Raw genomic sequence first — 15,162 nt, 5'->3', positions numbered from 1 at the left:
AAGGAGCGCATACATTATAAGTATGGACTTTGAAAAGGCGTTCGACAGAGTCGAACATGGGTTTTTATTTGCGATTTTAAAAGAATTTGGTTTTGGAGATAATTTTATAAAATGGATCTCAATTTTATACAGGGATATTTTAACAAAAGTAAAATGCAATGGATTTTTAACTCAACCTTTTAAAGTTTCAAGATCTATAAGACAAGGGTGTCCATTGTCAGCACAGTTGTACTCTTTGGTGGCAGAACCTTTAGGGCTTTTAATAAACAGAGAAAAAAGAATAAATGGAATAAAAATGGAAGAGGGAAAAGAGTTAACAAAAATATTTCAATACGCTGATGACACGACAGTTGTGGTTGAAAATATAGAAAGTGTTAAAAGAGTGATAGAGAAAACAACATTTTATTGTGAGGGTTCAGGTGCAAAAATAAATGAAGAAAAAACTGTATATATGAAGTTTGGAAGGGCCGAGATTTTAACGGGGCTTTTTAGGTTTAAGGAGGTTCAAGAAATGAAGATTTTAGGGGCAATATTAGCAAGGAATGAAAAGGAGGCAATTGACAATATGTGGGAAGAGACGGTAGGAGGGATGGAAAGAAGACTTATTTTTTGGAGAAACAGATCTTTAAGTTTGAAAGGGAAAATTTTAATTGTAAATATGTTAATGTTATCCAAAATGTGGTACAATTTACATGTCATGCCATTGCCAGATTGGGTTTTGAAGAGAATAAAGAAAAGTGTTTTAGAATTTCTATGGGACAAAAAGCCTCCAAGAATTGCATATCTTACATTGATAGGGAAACCAGAAGAGGGAGGAATGGGGTTGGTCGACGTAGAGCAAAAAATGAAAAGCATGAGGGTAAAAGTGGTAAGGAAATATTTGGATGACACGAACAATGCAGAGTGGAAGAAAATAATGAGCTTCTATTTAAACAAATGTGGGAATTTTAATTTAGGGGAAGACATTTTATGGATGAAGCTGAAGAATTGGATGATGGAGGGGATCCCACAGTTTTATAAAGAGGTTTTAAATGCTTGGAGGCTTTTTTTAACAGAGGTGGATTTTAATCCAGAGGGGAGGGAAAGGATTTTAAATCAACCTCTGTTTTTAAATGGAAAAGTAAAGATACAAGAGCATGACCTCTATTTTAAGAAATGGTTGCAAGTGGGGATTGTGAAGGTAAGGGATGTTTTATGGGAATATAAAGAGGGATTTTTACCACTTCAAGTGATTATAGATGCGATGGAGGAGGGGAAGGAGGATTTTAATGTAATGTTTTTAAAAAGACAATACGAAGAGGTAAAAAAAGCAATCCCTGGAGAATGGCTGGATGATCTTAACAAGAGGGAAGAAAAGGAGAACAAAATGAATGTGTTTTTAAAATGTAAAGACAAGTTGGTGAATTTTAATTTGGGTACTGTTAAAATGTTTTATGGTTTTTTTATGAAAAGAATTTTTAAAAAACCTGTTGCCAATCAATTCTGGATAAGGCATTTTAACGAAATTGAAGAAAAAGATATCTGGAAGCATATGGCATGGAAATGGTTGGATGTAGATCTAGAATGTTTTGATTATTTTATTAGACAAAATGTGATTTTTACGGAAATGAGATTGTGTGCTATGCAGAAAGAAACAAATGCTCAATGCAAAGTTTGTAAAACAGAAGATGAGGGAATTTTACATTTGTTTTTATTCTGTAAGGAGTTGATCCCATTTTTTAACGAATTTAAGAAACTAATCAAAGATTTAAGAGGTAACGAAGAGAATTTTAATTGGAGTAGAATGTTTATGTTGGGAATAGCAGAGAATAAACCAAACAAGAAACTCATTAATTTGTTTTTAATTGTGGCAAAAAAAGCTATATGGAAAAGAAGGAATATAGCGAAAAACAGAGATTTTGTTTTAAACCTTTGGTTTCTTTTTAAATGGATGGCAGAAGATCATGTCAAAATGCTGTACAGTTATTTTAAATCAGAAAATATTATGGGAGATTTTTATGAAATTTTCACAAAAGATGTCATATGTATTTTAAAAAATATGCACTTTTACATGCCAGGGGAAGATGAACTTTTGTTGGTTTAGCTTTTAGGCTTTTATTTGTTGTTATGATTGGGTTAAAAAGATGCTTGTGTCATGTAATATTTACGAATGTTTCCCCAGCAACAATGCTAAATACTCGGAAATTGGTGATAACGGTTTTGTTGTGTATTGGGTTCTTCTTCAGTAGTAATGAAAATGTATTATTGATTTGTGTATTCAATGTGTATTCAAATATATAATGATTTTTGTACAATAAAAAAAAAGAGCGCCCGAAAAAAAAAAAAAAAAAAAAAAAAAAAATAAGGCGTCTGACTTCGAATCAGAAGATTGCAGGTTCGAGTCCTGCCGGGGTCGTAGTTTTAAAAGGATGAGTTGAATCATTCGCCTATAGCTACTACCCACTCAATCTCATTTGGAGAATTCTTGAACGTAAGTACTCGTTGTACTCTCCTCACTTCAAAATCACTTCGATATTAGAGCACCTTCGTTACAGTAGCACCCTCTTCCGGTAGTGCAATTTCTGTGTTAATGGACAGCTAACAGTACGATATACGATCCGCGTTTCTCAAACTACAGCTAGGGATGTAAATGTGCATTAAGCATTGTTGTTAAGTTTGGAAAACGCTGTCTTTAAAGCCACGCCCACTAAGATACAGTATTAGGAAAGATCGGGGATGGTTGTAACTTTTTTACATTTCTGTTTTATGTTGAAGTTCTTTTAAACCACTGCGCTTAAAATGTGTTTCTAATTAGTTACAAGTGTCTGCTATTAAATGGCCTAGCTGTTATCGTTGCAGCACAAACAAAAAATGTGTGATGCATTGACAAAATCCTTTTACAAATATACACTGGAATGTTTTTTTTTTTTATTGAAATATCCCATGACAAACAGATGTAATATATTTTTATTGCAATTTCGAGTGTTTGTTGTAGGATTCAGCTCATATAGGCATAAGTATTTAGAACTAAAATATAACCTAATTATTAGCCTAAACAAGATGGAAATGAACTTCAAGGTGTATATTATTTTTAAGCACGTTTAAAAAATATATATATTTATCATTAAAGATTCAACTCTACAGAACGATTCTGTGATTGTAGCAACGGGACTTTGCTAGATGCAAATAGATACAAATCACCTTTTTCTGAAAATTCTGAAAACTGCATTTAGAATCACCGGCCTCGTGGCCTAATGGATAAGGCGTCTGACTTCGAATCAGAAGATTGCAGGTTCGAGTCCTGCCGGGGTCGCAGTTTTAAAAGAATGATGAGTTGAATCATTCGCCTATCTCAACCTCATTGGGAGAATTCCACATGAATGTGAACATGAACATGAAGTACTCCTTGTACTCTTCTTACTTCAAAACCTGCTTACTTACGATTATGTTAAATTCCTTTCCTTGCGCTAATCAATATTAGCGCACCTTGAGTTTGGAAAATGCTGTCTTTAAAGCCACGCCGACTAAGATACAGTATTAGTAGGGGAGATCTGGGATGGTTAAATGGCGTAGCTGTTACCTTTGCAACACAAACAGAAAATGTGTGATGCCTTGACATAGTCTTTTTACAAATATACACTGGAATGATTTTTTATTGAAATATCCCATGACAAACATATGCAATATATTTTTATTGCAATTTGGAGTGTTTGTTGTAGGATTCAGCTCATATAGGCATAAGTATTTAGAACTAAAATATAACCTAATTATTAGCCTAAACAAGATGGAAATGAACTTCAAAGTGTATATTATTTTTATGCACGTTTAAAAATATGCATATTTATCATTCATTACCTCGTCAGTACAATTTTCCGTACACTCCAAACGCTCGTGTGTTTAAAAACTTTGAACCAAGATGAATAATGGTGAACTAAGCTCATCCCTGATTGGTTTTTGAACAAATCGTTCATCTCGGTTTAAAAAGATTCCTCTCTATAGAACGATTCGGTGACTGTGGCAATGGACTTTGCTAGATACAAGATACTAGATGGCAATTTTGTGGAAATGCTACTTATTCTACAGTAATCGGCCTCGTGGCCTAATGGATAAGGCGTCTGACTTCGGATCAGAAGATTGCAGGTTCGAGTCCTGCCGGGGTCGCAGTTTTAAAAGGTTGAGTTGAATCATTTGTCTATCTCAACCTCATTGGGAGAATTCCACATGAACATGAAGTAGAGTGAGCGGGGCACAACCAAACGCGGGGTTAATTGTAACACACGTGGTTCAAATATTTCCACACACGCTAGCATAACCAAATTTACGTATTTACTAGTTGCCATAGCAACACTATGCAGAGCAAAAAGATCACCAAAATTCAAAAGCATTTTGAAGATATCGCTGCATATTTATTTTACCGTAGTAAAAGTACATTTCTGGCTGAAGTAAACTTTTCATTTCAGTTTTTAGTATTCATTTAAAGTTAGACAAAACTGCTATTATTTTAATCTCCAATTTGTTATTTATCAGTTTAGATAGTTTATTAATGCTTGACAAACCAGCAGAAGACACTAACCTGTATTAAACTCCAGTCGCGCAGATGGGGAACGTTGTAACACTGTGTTACAATATGCCCCGCTGTTATTAAACTATGCTATTCTATGACATAAGCGGTGCAATTTACACTATTTACTTCTAAGGATTTTGATAAGAAACCACAAGAAACAGGTGAATAAAGGCTGACAATCAGTGTTCAATGTTCAGATGTTATTATTTCAAGAAATGTAAAGCATTTTGGCTCGTTTATGTGTGTCGTGTTCTATGAGAGCTGTAGTAATTTGGAATGTGATGTTCCAAGTAATTATTATTTTTGTTCTTAAAAGTAAACCAACCAAATGTTTATTTAGTGGGTAATATCTTTATGTTTATTGTTTTACTTAAAACACAGGTCCTGCGTGACGCACAGAAAAATTTTTATACCCGTATGCTCTAATGTTGTAGGAGAGCGCAATAAAGCTTGCTGCGTATGTTTGTATCTGCCATCACGTCTCAGTCTGATTGTTGTGCCATGGACAAGTTATCACAAGAGCTGTGTGTGGAGGGACGGGAGTGTTTTTCTGAATGTCTTTATGTGTTTCATCTATTTGTCCACATTGTTTTGAACTACTGTACAGCTGTGTGTTGCGATCAGGGCCGTTCAAAGCATCGTTGCGATATGTTCATTGTCAAACTCCAAAATTAGACCATTTTTATTTTATTTTTTAAAAAACGTCATTACTTCATTTGAAAGAGTTAACACATGTATTTTACTGACAAAATATTTTAGTTTGTTGTGTATATTTTTTTCATTCGATCAGATAACATTTTAAGCTGTAATATGGTCGTGTTACAACGTGTCCCTCAGATGTTACATGTTGTCACGTTTCACTTCCTTTCTTTTGAGGTAAATAACGAAAAGCGTATACACTGTAAATATGAAACAAAGCGATATATTTGTACTAGACAAGTGTGAAAATAATGTTGAAAAAAATTGTACTCTGAACCCCAAGTGGATTTACATAAACCGCGAAATTCACAAAGTGTTAGGTTGTGCCCCGCTCTCCCCCTACTAGTTGTACTCTTCTCACTTCAAAACCTGCTTACTGTCGATTATGTTAAGTTCCTTTCCTTGAGGTGATCAATATTAGTGCACCTTAAACTACAGCTAGGGATGTAAATTTTGCATTATGCATTTTTTTTGTAAGTTAGGAAAACGCTGTCTTTGAAGCCACGCCCACTAAGATGCTATTAGTATGGGAGATCGGGGATGGTTGTAACTTTTTTTTTTTTTTTTTTTACATTTCAACCAATGCACTCAAAATGCGTTTCCAACTAGTTAAGTGTCTGCAATTAAATGGCATAGCTGTTACCTTTGCAACACAAACAAAAAATGTGTGATGCTCTGACATTTTATGTAATCCTTTTACAAACATAAACTGGTAGGTTTTTTAATTGAAATATCAGATGACAAACAGATGTAATATATTTTTATTGCAATTTGGAGTGTTTGTTGTAGGATTCAGCTCATATAGGCATAAGTATTTAGAACTAAAATATAACCTAATCATTAGCCTAAACAAGATGGAAATGAACTTCAAGGTGTATATCATTTTTAAGCACGTTTAAAAAATATATATATTTATCATTAAAGATTCAACTCTACAGAACGATTCTGTGATTGTAGCAACGGGACTTTGCTAGATGCAAATAGATACAAATCACCTTTTTCTGAAAATTCTGAAAACTGCATTTAAAATCACCGGCCTCGTGGCCTAATGGATAAGGCGTCTGACTTCGAATCAGCAGATTGCAGGTTCGAGTCCTGCCGGGGTCGTAGTTTTAAAAGGATGAGTTGAATCATTCGCCTATAGCTACTACCCACTCAATCTCATTTGGAGAATTCTTGAACGTAAGTACTCGTTGTACTCTCCTCACTTCAAAATCACTTAGATATATAATTCGTACACTCCAAATGCTCACGTGTTTATCGGTTGTTGAACAGTTGGCTCGAAAGAGTTCTAGATAAGTCGGTGACTCTGAACAGCTCTGGGGTGCGTTTCCCAAAAGTAACTAAGGTTACGTGGTTATCTATAGAGTTCACAGCTGGCTAATGAAGCTTTTGGGAAGCTCATCCCTGATTGATTTCTGAATGAATCGTTCATCTCGGTTTAAAAAGATTCGACTCTACAGAACGATTCTGTGATTGTAGCAACGGATTTTGCTAGATACAAATAGATACAAATCACCTTTTTCTGAAAATGCTACTGCGTTTTGGAATCACTGGTCTCGTGGCCTAATGGATAAGGCGTCTGACTTCGAATCAGAAGATTGCAGGTTCGAGTCCTGCCGGGGTCGTAGTTTTAAAAGGATGAGTTGAATCATTCGCCTATAGCTACTACCCACTCAATCTCATTTGGAGAATTCTTGAACGTAAGTACTCGTTGTACTCTCCTCACTTCAAAATCACTTCGATATTAGAGCACCTTCGTTACAGTAGCACCCTCTTCCGGTAGTGCAATTTCTGTGTTAATGGACAGCTAACAGTACGATATACGATCCGCGTTTCTCAAACTACAGCTAGGGATGTAAATGTGCATTAAGCATTGTTGTTAAGTTTGGAAAACGCTGTCTTTAAAGCCACGCCCACTAAGATACAGTATTAGGAAAGATCGGGGATGGTTGTAACTTTTTTACATTTCTGTTTTATGTTGAAGTTCTTTTAAACCACTGCGCTTAAAATGTGTTTCTAATTAGTTACAAGTGTCTGCTATTAAATGGCCTAGCTGTTATCGTTGCAGCACAAACAAAAAATGTGTGATGCATTGACAAAATCCTTTTACAAATATACACTGGAATGTTTTTTTTTTTTTATTGAAATATCCCATGACAAACAGATGTAATATATTTTTATTGCAATTTCGAGTGTTTGTTGTAGGATTCAGCTCATATAGGCATAAGTATTTAGAACTAAAATATAACCTAATTATTAGCCTAAACAAGATGGAAATGAACTTCAAGGTGTATATTATTTTTAAGCACGTTTAAAAAATATATATATTTATCATTAAAGATTCAACTCTACAGAACGATTCTGTGATTGTAGCAACGGGACTTTGCTAGATGCAAATAGATACAAATCACCTTTTTCTGAAAATTCTGAAAACTGCATTTAAAATCACCGGCCTCGTGGCCTAATGGATAAGGCGTCTGACTTCGAATCAGAAGATTGCAGGTTCGAGTCCTGCCGGGGTCGCAGTTTTAAAAGAATGATGAGTTGAATCATTCGCCTATCTCATCCTCATTGGGAGAATTCCACATGAATGTGAACATGAACATGAAGTACAGTAGTCAACATTCGAAGTGGATCAAAAAAGTTAATCAAAAGTTGTCCTAAGATGAGAATGGGTATTCTTTTTGGTTTTAGGACAAATTTGATGAAAGGTTTTGATCCACTTCGAATGTTGACTACTGTACTCCTTGTACTCTTCTTACTTCAAAACCTGCTTACTTACGATTATGTTAAATTCCTTTCCTTGCGCTAATCAATATTAGCGCACCTTGAGTTTGGAAAATGCTGTCTTTAAAGCCACGCCGACTAAGATACAGTATTAGTAGGGGAGATCTGGGATGGTTAAATGGCGTAGCTGTTACCTTTGCAACACAAACAGAAAATGTGTGATGCCTTGACATAGTCTTTTTACAAATATACACTGGAATGATTTTTTATTGAAATATCCCATGACAAACATATGCAATATATTTTTATTGCAATTTCGAGTGTTTGTTGTAGGATTCAGCTCATATAGGCATAAGTATTTAGAACTAAAATATAACCTAATTATTAGCCTAAACAAGATGGAAATGAACTTCAAAGTGTATATTATTTTTATGCACGTTTAAAAATATGCATATTTATCATTCATTACCTCGTCAGTACAATTTTCGGTACACTCCAAACGCTCGTGTGTTTAAAAACTTTGAACCAAGATGAATAATGGTGAACTAAGCTCATCCCTGATTGGTTTTTGAACAAATCGTTCATCTCGGTTTAAAAAGATTCCTCTCTATAGAACGATTCGGTGACTGTGGCAATGGACTTTGCTAGATACAAGATACTAGATGGCAATTTTGTGGAAATGCTACTTATTCTACAGTAATCGGCCTCGTGGCCTAATGGATAAGGCGTCTGACTTCGGATCAGAAGATTGCAGGTTCGAGTCCTGCCGGGGTCGCAGTTTTAAAAGGTTGAGTTGAATCATTTGTCTATCTCAACCTCATTGGGAGAATTCCACATGAACATGAAGTAGAGTGAGCGGGGCACAACCAAACGCGGGGTTAATTGTAACACACGTGGTTCAAATATTTCCACACACGCTAGCATAACCAAATTTACGTATTTACTAGTTGCCATAGCAACACTATGCAGAGCAAAAAGATCACCAAAATTCAAAAGCATTTTGAAGATATCGCTGCATATTTATTTTACCGTAGTAAAAGTACATTTCTGGCTGAAGTAAACTTTTCATTTCAGTTTTTAGTATTCATTTAAAGTTAGACAAAACTGCTATTATTTTAATCTCCAATTTGTTATTTATCAGTTTAGATAGTTTATTAATGCTTGACAAACCAGCAGAAGACACTAACCTGTATTAAACTCCAGTCGCGCAGATGGGGAACGTTGTAACACTGTGTTACAATATGCCCCGCTGTTATTAAACTATGCTATTCTATGACATAAGCGGTGCAATTTACACTATTTACTTCTAAGGATTTTGATAAGAAACCACAAGAAACAGGTGAATAAAGGCTGACAATCAGTGTTCAATGTTCAGATGTTATTATTTCAAGAAATGTAAAGCATTTTGGCTCGTTTATGTGTGTCGTGTTCTATGAGAGCTGTAGTAATTTGGAATGTGATGTTCCAAGTAATTATTATTTTTGTTCTTAAAAGTAAACCAACCAAATGTTTATTTAGTGGGTAATATCTTTATGTTTATTGTTTTACTTAAAACACAGGTCCTGCGTGACGCACAGAAAATTTTTTATACCCGTATGCTCTAATGTTGTAGGAGAGCGCAATAAAGCTTGCTGCGTATGTTTGTATCTGCCATCACGTCTCAGTCTGATTGTTGTGCCATGGACAAGTTATCACAAGAGCTGTGTGTGGAGGGACGGGAGTGTTTTTCTGAATGTCTTTATGTGTTTCATCTATTTGTCCACATTGTTTTGAACTACTGTACAGCTGTGTGTTGCGATCAGGGCCGTTCAAAGCATCGTTGCGATATGTTCATTGTCAAACTCCAAAATTAGACCATTTTTATTTATTTTTTTAAAAAACGTCATTACTTCATTTGAAAAAGTTAACACATGTATTTTACTGACAAAATATTTTAGTTTGTTGTGTATATTTTTTTCATTCGATCAGATAACATTTTAAGCTGTAATATGGTCGTGTTACAACGTGTCCCTCAGATGTTACATGTTGTCACGTTTCACTTCCTTTCTTTTGAGGTAAATAACGAAAAGCGTATACACTGTAAATATGAAACAAAGCGATATATTTGTACTAGACAAGTGTGAAAATAATGTTGAAAAAAATTGTACTCTGAACCCCAAGTGGATTTACATAAACCGCGAAATTCACAAAGTGTTAGGTTGTGCCCCGCTCTCCCCCTACTAGTTGTACTCTTCTCACTTCAAAACCTGCTTACTGTCGATTATGTTAAGTTCCTTTCCTTGAGGTGATCAATATTAGTGCACCTTAAACTACAGCTAGGGATGTAAATTTTGCATTATGCATTTTTTTTGTAAGTTAGGAAAACGCTGTCTTTGAAGCCACGCCCACTAAGATGCTATTAGTATGGGAGATCGGGGATGGTTGTAACTTTTTTTTTTTTTTTTTTTACATTTCAACCAATGCACTCAAAATGCGTTTCCAACTAGTTAAGTGTCTGCAATTAAATGGCATAGCTGTTACCTTTGCAACACAAACAAAAAATGTGTGATGCTCTGACATTTTATGTAATCCTTTTACAAACATAAACTGGTAGGTTTTTTAATTGAAATATCAGATGACAAACAGATGTAATATATTTTTATTGCAATTTGGAGTGTTTGTTGTAGGATTCAGCTCATATAGGCATAAGTATTTAGAACTAAAATATAACCTAATCATTAGCCTAAACAAGATGGAAATGAACTTCAAGGTGTATATCATTTTTAAGCACGTTTAAAAAATATATATATTTATCATTAAAGATTCAACTCTACAGAACGATTCTGTGATTGTAGCAACGGGACTTTGCTAGATGCAAATAGATACAAATCACCTTTTTCTGAAAATTCTGAAAACTGCATTTAAAATCACCGGCCTCGTGGCCTAATGGATAAGGCGTCTGACTTCGAATCAGAAGATTGCAGGTTCGAGTCCTGCCGGGGTCGCAGTTTTAAAAGAATGATGAGTTGAATCATTCACCTATCTCAACCTCATTGGGAGAGTTCCACATGAATGTGAACATGAAAATGAAGTACTCCTTGTACTCTTCTTACTTCAAAACCTGCTTACTTACGATTATGTTAAATTCCTTTCCTTGCGCTAATCAATATTAGCGCACCTTGAGTTTGGAAAATGCTGTCTTTAAAGCCACGCCGACTAAGATACAGTATTAGTAGGGGAGATCTGGGATGGTTAAATGGCGTAGCTGTTACCTTTGCAACACAAACCGAAAATGTGTGATGCCTTGACATAATCTTTTTACAAATATACACTGGAATGATTTTTTATTGAAATATCCCATGACAAACAGATGTAATATATTTTTATTGCAATTTGGAGTGTTTGTTGTAGGATTCAGCTCATATAGGCATAAGTATTTAGAACTAAAATGTAACCTAATTATAAGCCTAAACAAGATGGAAATGAACTTCAAGGTGTATATCATTTTTAAGCACGTTTAAAAAAAATATATATTTATCATTAAAGATTCAACTCTACAGAACGATTCTGTGATTGTAGCAACGGGACTTTGCTAGATGCAAATAGATACAAATCACCTTTTTCTGAAAATTCTGAAAACTGCATTTAAAATCACCGGCCTCGTGGCCTAATGGATAAGGCGTCTGACTTCGAATCAGAAGATTGCAGGTTCGAGTCCTGCCGGGGTCGTAGTTTTAAAAGGATGAGTTGAATCATTCGCCTATAGCTACTACCCACTCAATCTCATTTGGAGAATTCTTGAACGTAAGTACTCGTTGTACTCTCCTCACTTCAAAATCACTTAGATATATAATTCGTACACTCCAAATGCTCACGTGTTTATCGGTTGTTGAACAGTTGGCTCGAAAGAGTTCTAGATAAGTCGGTGACTCTGAACAGCTCTGGGGTGCGTTTCCCAAAAGTAACTAAGGTTACGTGGTTATCTATAGAGTTCACAGCTGGCTAATGAAGCTTTTGGGAAGCTCATCCCTGATTGATTTCTGAATGAATCGTTCATCTCGGTTTAAAAAGATTCGACTCTACAGAACGATTCTGTGATTGTAGCAACGGATTTTGCTAGATACAAATAGATACAAATCACCTTTTTCTGAAAATGCTACTGCGTTTTGGAATCACTGGTCTCGTGGCCTAATGGATAAGGCGTCTGACTTCGAATCAGAAGATTGCAGGTTCGAGTCCTGCCGGGGTCGTAGTTTTAAAAGGATGAGTTGAATCATTCGCCTATAGCTACTACCCACTCAATCTCATTTGGAGAATTCTTGAACGTAAGTACTCGTTGTACTCTCCTCACTTCAAAATCACTTCGATATTAGAGCACCTTCGTTACAGTAGCACCCTCTTCCGGTAGTGCAATTTCTGTGTTAATGGACAGCTAACAGTACGATATACGATCCGCGTTTCTCAAACTACAGCTAGGGATGTAAATGTGCATTAAGCATTGTTGTTAAGTTTGGAAAACGCTGTCTTTAAAGCCACGCCCACTAAGATACAGTATTAGGAAAGATCGGGGATGGTTGTAACTTTTTTACATTTCTGTTTTATGTTGAAGTTCTTTTAAACCACTGCGCTTAAAATGTGTTTCTAATTAGTTACAAGTGTCTGCTATTAAATGGCCTAGCTGTTATCGTTGCAGCACAAACAAAAAATGTGTGATGCATTGACAAAATCCTTTTACAAATATACACTGGAATGTTTTTTTTTTTTATTGAAATATCCCATGACAAACAGATGTAATATATTTTTATTGCAATTTCGAGTGTTTGTTGTAGGATTCAGCTCATATAGGCATAAGTATTTAGAACTAAAATATAACCTAATTATTAGCCTAAACAAGATGGAAATGAACTTCAAGGTGTATATTATTTTTAAGCACGTTTAAAAAATATATATATTTATCATTAAAGATTCAACTCTACAGAACGATTCTGTGATTGTAGCAACGGGACTTTGCTAGATGCAAATAGATACAAATCACCTTTTTCTGAAAATTCTGAAAACTGCATTTAGAATCACCGGCCTCGTGGCCTAATGGATAAGGCGTCTGACTTCGAATCAGAAGATTGCAGGTTCGAGTCCTGCCGGGGTCGCAGTTTTAAAAGAATGATGAGTTGAATCATTCGCCTATCTCAACCTCATTGGGAGAATTCCACATGAATGTGAACATGAACATGAAGTACTCCTTGTACTCTTCTTACTTCAAAACCTGCTTACTTACGATTATGTTAAATTCCTTTCCTTGCGCTAATCAATATTAGCGCACCTTGAGTTTGGAAAATGCTGTCTTTAAAGCCACGCCGACTAAGATACAGTATTAGTAGGGGAGATCTGGGATGGTTAAATGGCGTAGCTGTTACCTTTGCAACACAAACAGAAAATGTGTGATGCCTTGACATAGTCTTTTTACAAATATACACTGGAATGATTTTTTATTGAAATATCCCATGACAAACATATGCAATATATTTTTATTGCAATTTCGAGTGTTTGTTGTAGGATTCAGCTCATATAGGCATAAGTATTTAGAACTAAAATATAACCTAATTATTAGCCTAAACAAGATGGAAATGAACTTCAAAGTGTATATTATTTTTATGCACGTTTAAAAATATGCATATTTATCATTCATTACCTCGTCAGTACAATTTTCCGTACACTCCAAACGCTCGTGTGTTTAAAAACTTTGAACCAAGATGAATAATGGTGAACTAAGCTCATCCCTGATTGGTTTTTGAACAAATCGTTCATCTCGGTTTAAAAAGATTCCTCTCTATAGAACGATTCGGTGACTGTGGCAATGGACTTTGCTAGATACAAGATACTAGATGGCAATTTTGTGGAAATGCTACTTATTCTACAGTAATCGGCCTCGTGGCCTAATGGATAAGGCGTCTGACTTCGGATCAGAAGATTGCAGGTTCGAGTCCTGCCGGGGTCGCAGTTTTAAAAGGTTGAGTTGAATCATTTGTCTATCTCAACCTCATTGGGAGAATTCCACATGAACATGAAGTAGAGTGAGCGGGGCACAACCAAACGCGGGGTTAATTGTAACACACGTGGTTCAAATATTTCCACACACGCTAGCATAACCAAATTTACGTATTTACTAGTTGCCATAGCAACACTATGCAGAGCAAAAAGATCACCAAAATTCAAAAGCATTTTGAAGATATCGCTGCATATTTATTTTACCGTAGTAAAAGTACATTTCTGGCTGAAGTAAACTTTTCATTTCAGTTTTTAGTATTCATTTAAAGTTAGACAAAACTGCTATTATTTTAATCTCCAATTTGTTATTTATCAGTTTAGATAGTTTATTAATGCTTGACAAACCAGCAGAAGACACTAACCTGTATTAAACTCCAGTCGCGCAGATGGGGAACGTTGTAACACTGTGTTACAATATGCCCCGCTGTTATTAAACTATGCTATTCTATGACATAAGCGGTGCAATTTACACTATTTACTTCTAAGGATTTTGATAAGAAACCACAAGAAACAGGTGAATAAAGGCTGACAATCAGTGTTCAATGTTCAGATGTTATTATTTCAAGAAATGTAAAGCATTTTGGCTCGTTTATGTGTGTCGTGTTCTATGAGAGCTGTAGTAATTTGGAATGTGATGTTCCAAGTAATTATTATTTTTGTTCTTAAAAGTAAACCAACCAAATGTTTATTTAGTGGGTAATATCTTTATGTTTATTGTTTTACTTAAAACACAGGTCCTGCGTGACGCACAGAAAATTTTTTATACCCGTATGCTCTAATGTTGTAGGAGAGCGCAATAAAGCTTGCTGCGTATGTTTGTATCTGCCATCACGTCTCAGTCTGATTGTTGTGCCATGGACAAGTTATCACAAGAGCTGTGTGTGGAGGGACGGGAGTGTTTTTCTGAATGTCTTTATGTGTTTCATCTATTTGTCCACATTGTTTTGAACTACTGTACAGCTGTGTGTTGCGATCAGGGCCGTTCAAAGCATCGTTGCGATATGTTCATTGTCAAACTCCAAAATTAGACCATTTTTATTTATTTTTTTAAAAAACGTCATTACTTCATTTGAAAAAGTTAACACATGTATTTTACTGACAAAATATTTTAGTTTGTTGTGTATATTTTTTTCATTCGATCAGATAACATTTTAAGCTGTAATATG

At 35.3% G+C, this 15,162-nt stretch overlaps 11 non-coding genes across 11 annotated transcripts; all 11 read left to right on the top strand.

Moving 5' to 3' along the window:
* The first annotated feature begins 3,219 nt into the window (after positions 1-3,219).
* On the top strand, positions 3,220-3,292 carry trnar-ucg (transfer RNA arginine (anticodon UCG)). The gene has a single exon. It is a non-coding gene; the product is annotated as a tRNA-Arg (tRNA).
* Positions 3,293-4,067: 775 nt separating this feature from the next.
* Positions 4,068-4,140, top strand: trnar-ucg (transfer RNA arginine (anticodon UCG)). The gene has a single exon. It is a non-coding gene; the product is annotated as a tRNA-Arg (tRNA).
* A 2,136-nt stretch (positions 4,141-6,276) lies between these two features.
* Positions 6,277-6,349, top strand: trnar-ucg (transfer RNA arginine (anticodon UCG)). Its single transcript has one exon. It is a non-coding gene; the product is annotated as a tRNA-Arg (tRNA).
* A 448-nt stretch (positions 6,350-6,797) lies between these two features.
* On the top strand, positions 6,798-6,870 carry trnar-ucg (transfer RNA arginine (anticodon UCG)). The gene has a single exon. It is a non-coding gene; the product is annotated as a tRNA-Arg (tRNA).
* An 825-nt stretch (positions 6,871-7,695) lies between these two features.
* trnar-ucg (transfer RNA arginine (anticodon UCG)) lies at positions 7,696-7,768 on the top strand. Its single transcript has one exon. It is a non-coding gene; the product is annotated as a tRNA-Arg (tRNA).
* A 906-nt stretch (positions 7,769-8,674) lies between these two features.
* On the top strand, positions 8,675-8,747 carry trnar-ucg (transfer RNA arginine (anticodon UCG)). The gene has a single exon. It is a non-coding gene; the product is annotated as a tRNA-Arg (tRNA).
* Positions 8,748-10,883: 2,136 nt separating this feature from the next.
* Positions 10,884-10,956, top strand: trnar-ucg (transfer RNA arginine (anticodon UCG)). The gene has a single exon. It is a non-coding gene; the product is annotated as a tRNA-Arg (tRNA).
* Positions 10,957-11,607: 651 nt separating this feature from the next.
* On the top strand, positions 11,608-11,680 carry trnar-ucg (transfer RNA arginine (anticodon UCG)). Its single transcript has one exon. It is a non-coding gene; the product is annotated as a tRNA-Arg (tRNA).
* A 448-nt stretch (positions 11,681-12,128) lies between these two features.
* Positions 12,129-12,201, top strand: trnar-ucg (transfer RNA arginine (anticodon UCG)). Its single transcript has one exon. It is a non-coding gene; the product is annotated as a tRNA-Arg (tRNA).
* Positions 12,202-13,025: 824 nt separating this feature from the next.
* trnar-ucg (transfer RNA arginine (anticodon UCG)) lies at positions 13,026-13,098 on the top strand. Its single transcript has one exon. It is a non-coding gene; the product is annotated as a tRNA-Arg (tRNA).
* Positions 13,099-13,873: 775 nt separating this feature from the next.
* Positions 13,874-13,946, top strand: trnar-ucg (transfer RNA arginine (anticodon UCG)). The gene has a single exon. It is a non-coding gene; the product is annotated as a tRNA-Arg (tRNA).
* Positions 13,947-15,162: the final 1,216 nt, after the last annotated feature.

This window comes from Garra rufa, chromosome 3 (genome assembly GCF_049309525.1).
Source record: "Garra rufa chromosome 3, GarRuf1.0, whole genome shotgun sequence".
Classification (NCBI taxonomy): domain Eukaryota; kingdom Metazoa; phylum Chordata; class Actinopteri; order Cypriniformes; family Cyprinidae; genus Garra; species Garra rufa.
The sequence above is the reverse complement of the archived record's forward strand: the minus strand, read 5'-3'. Positions and strand labels throughout refer to the sequence as shown.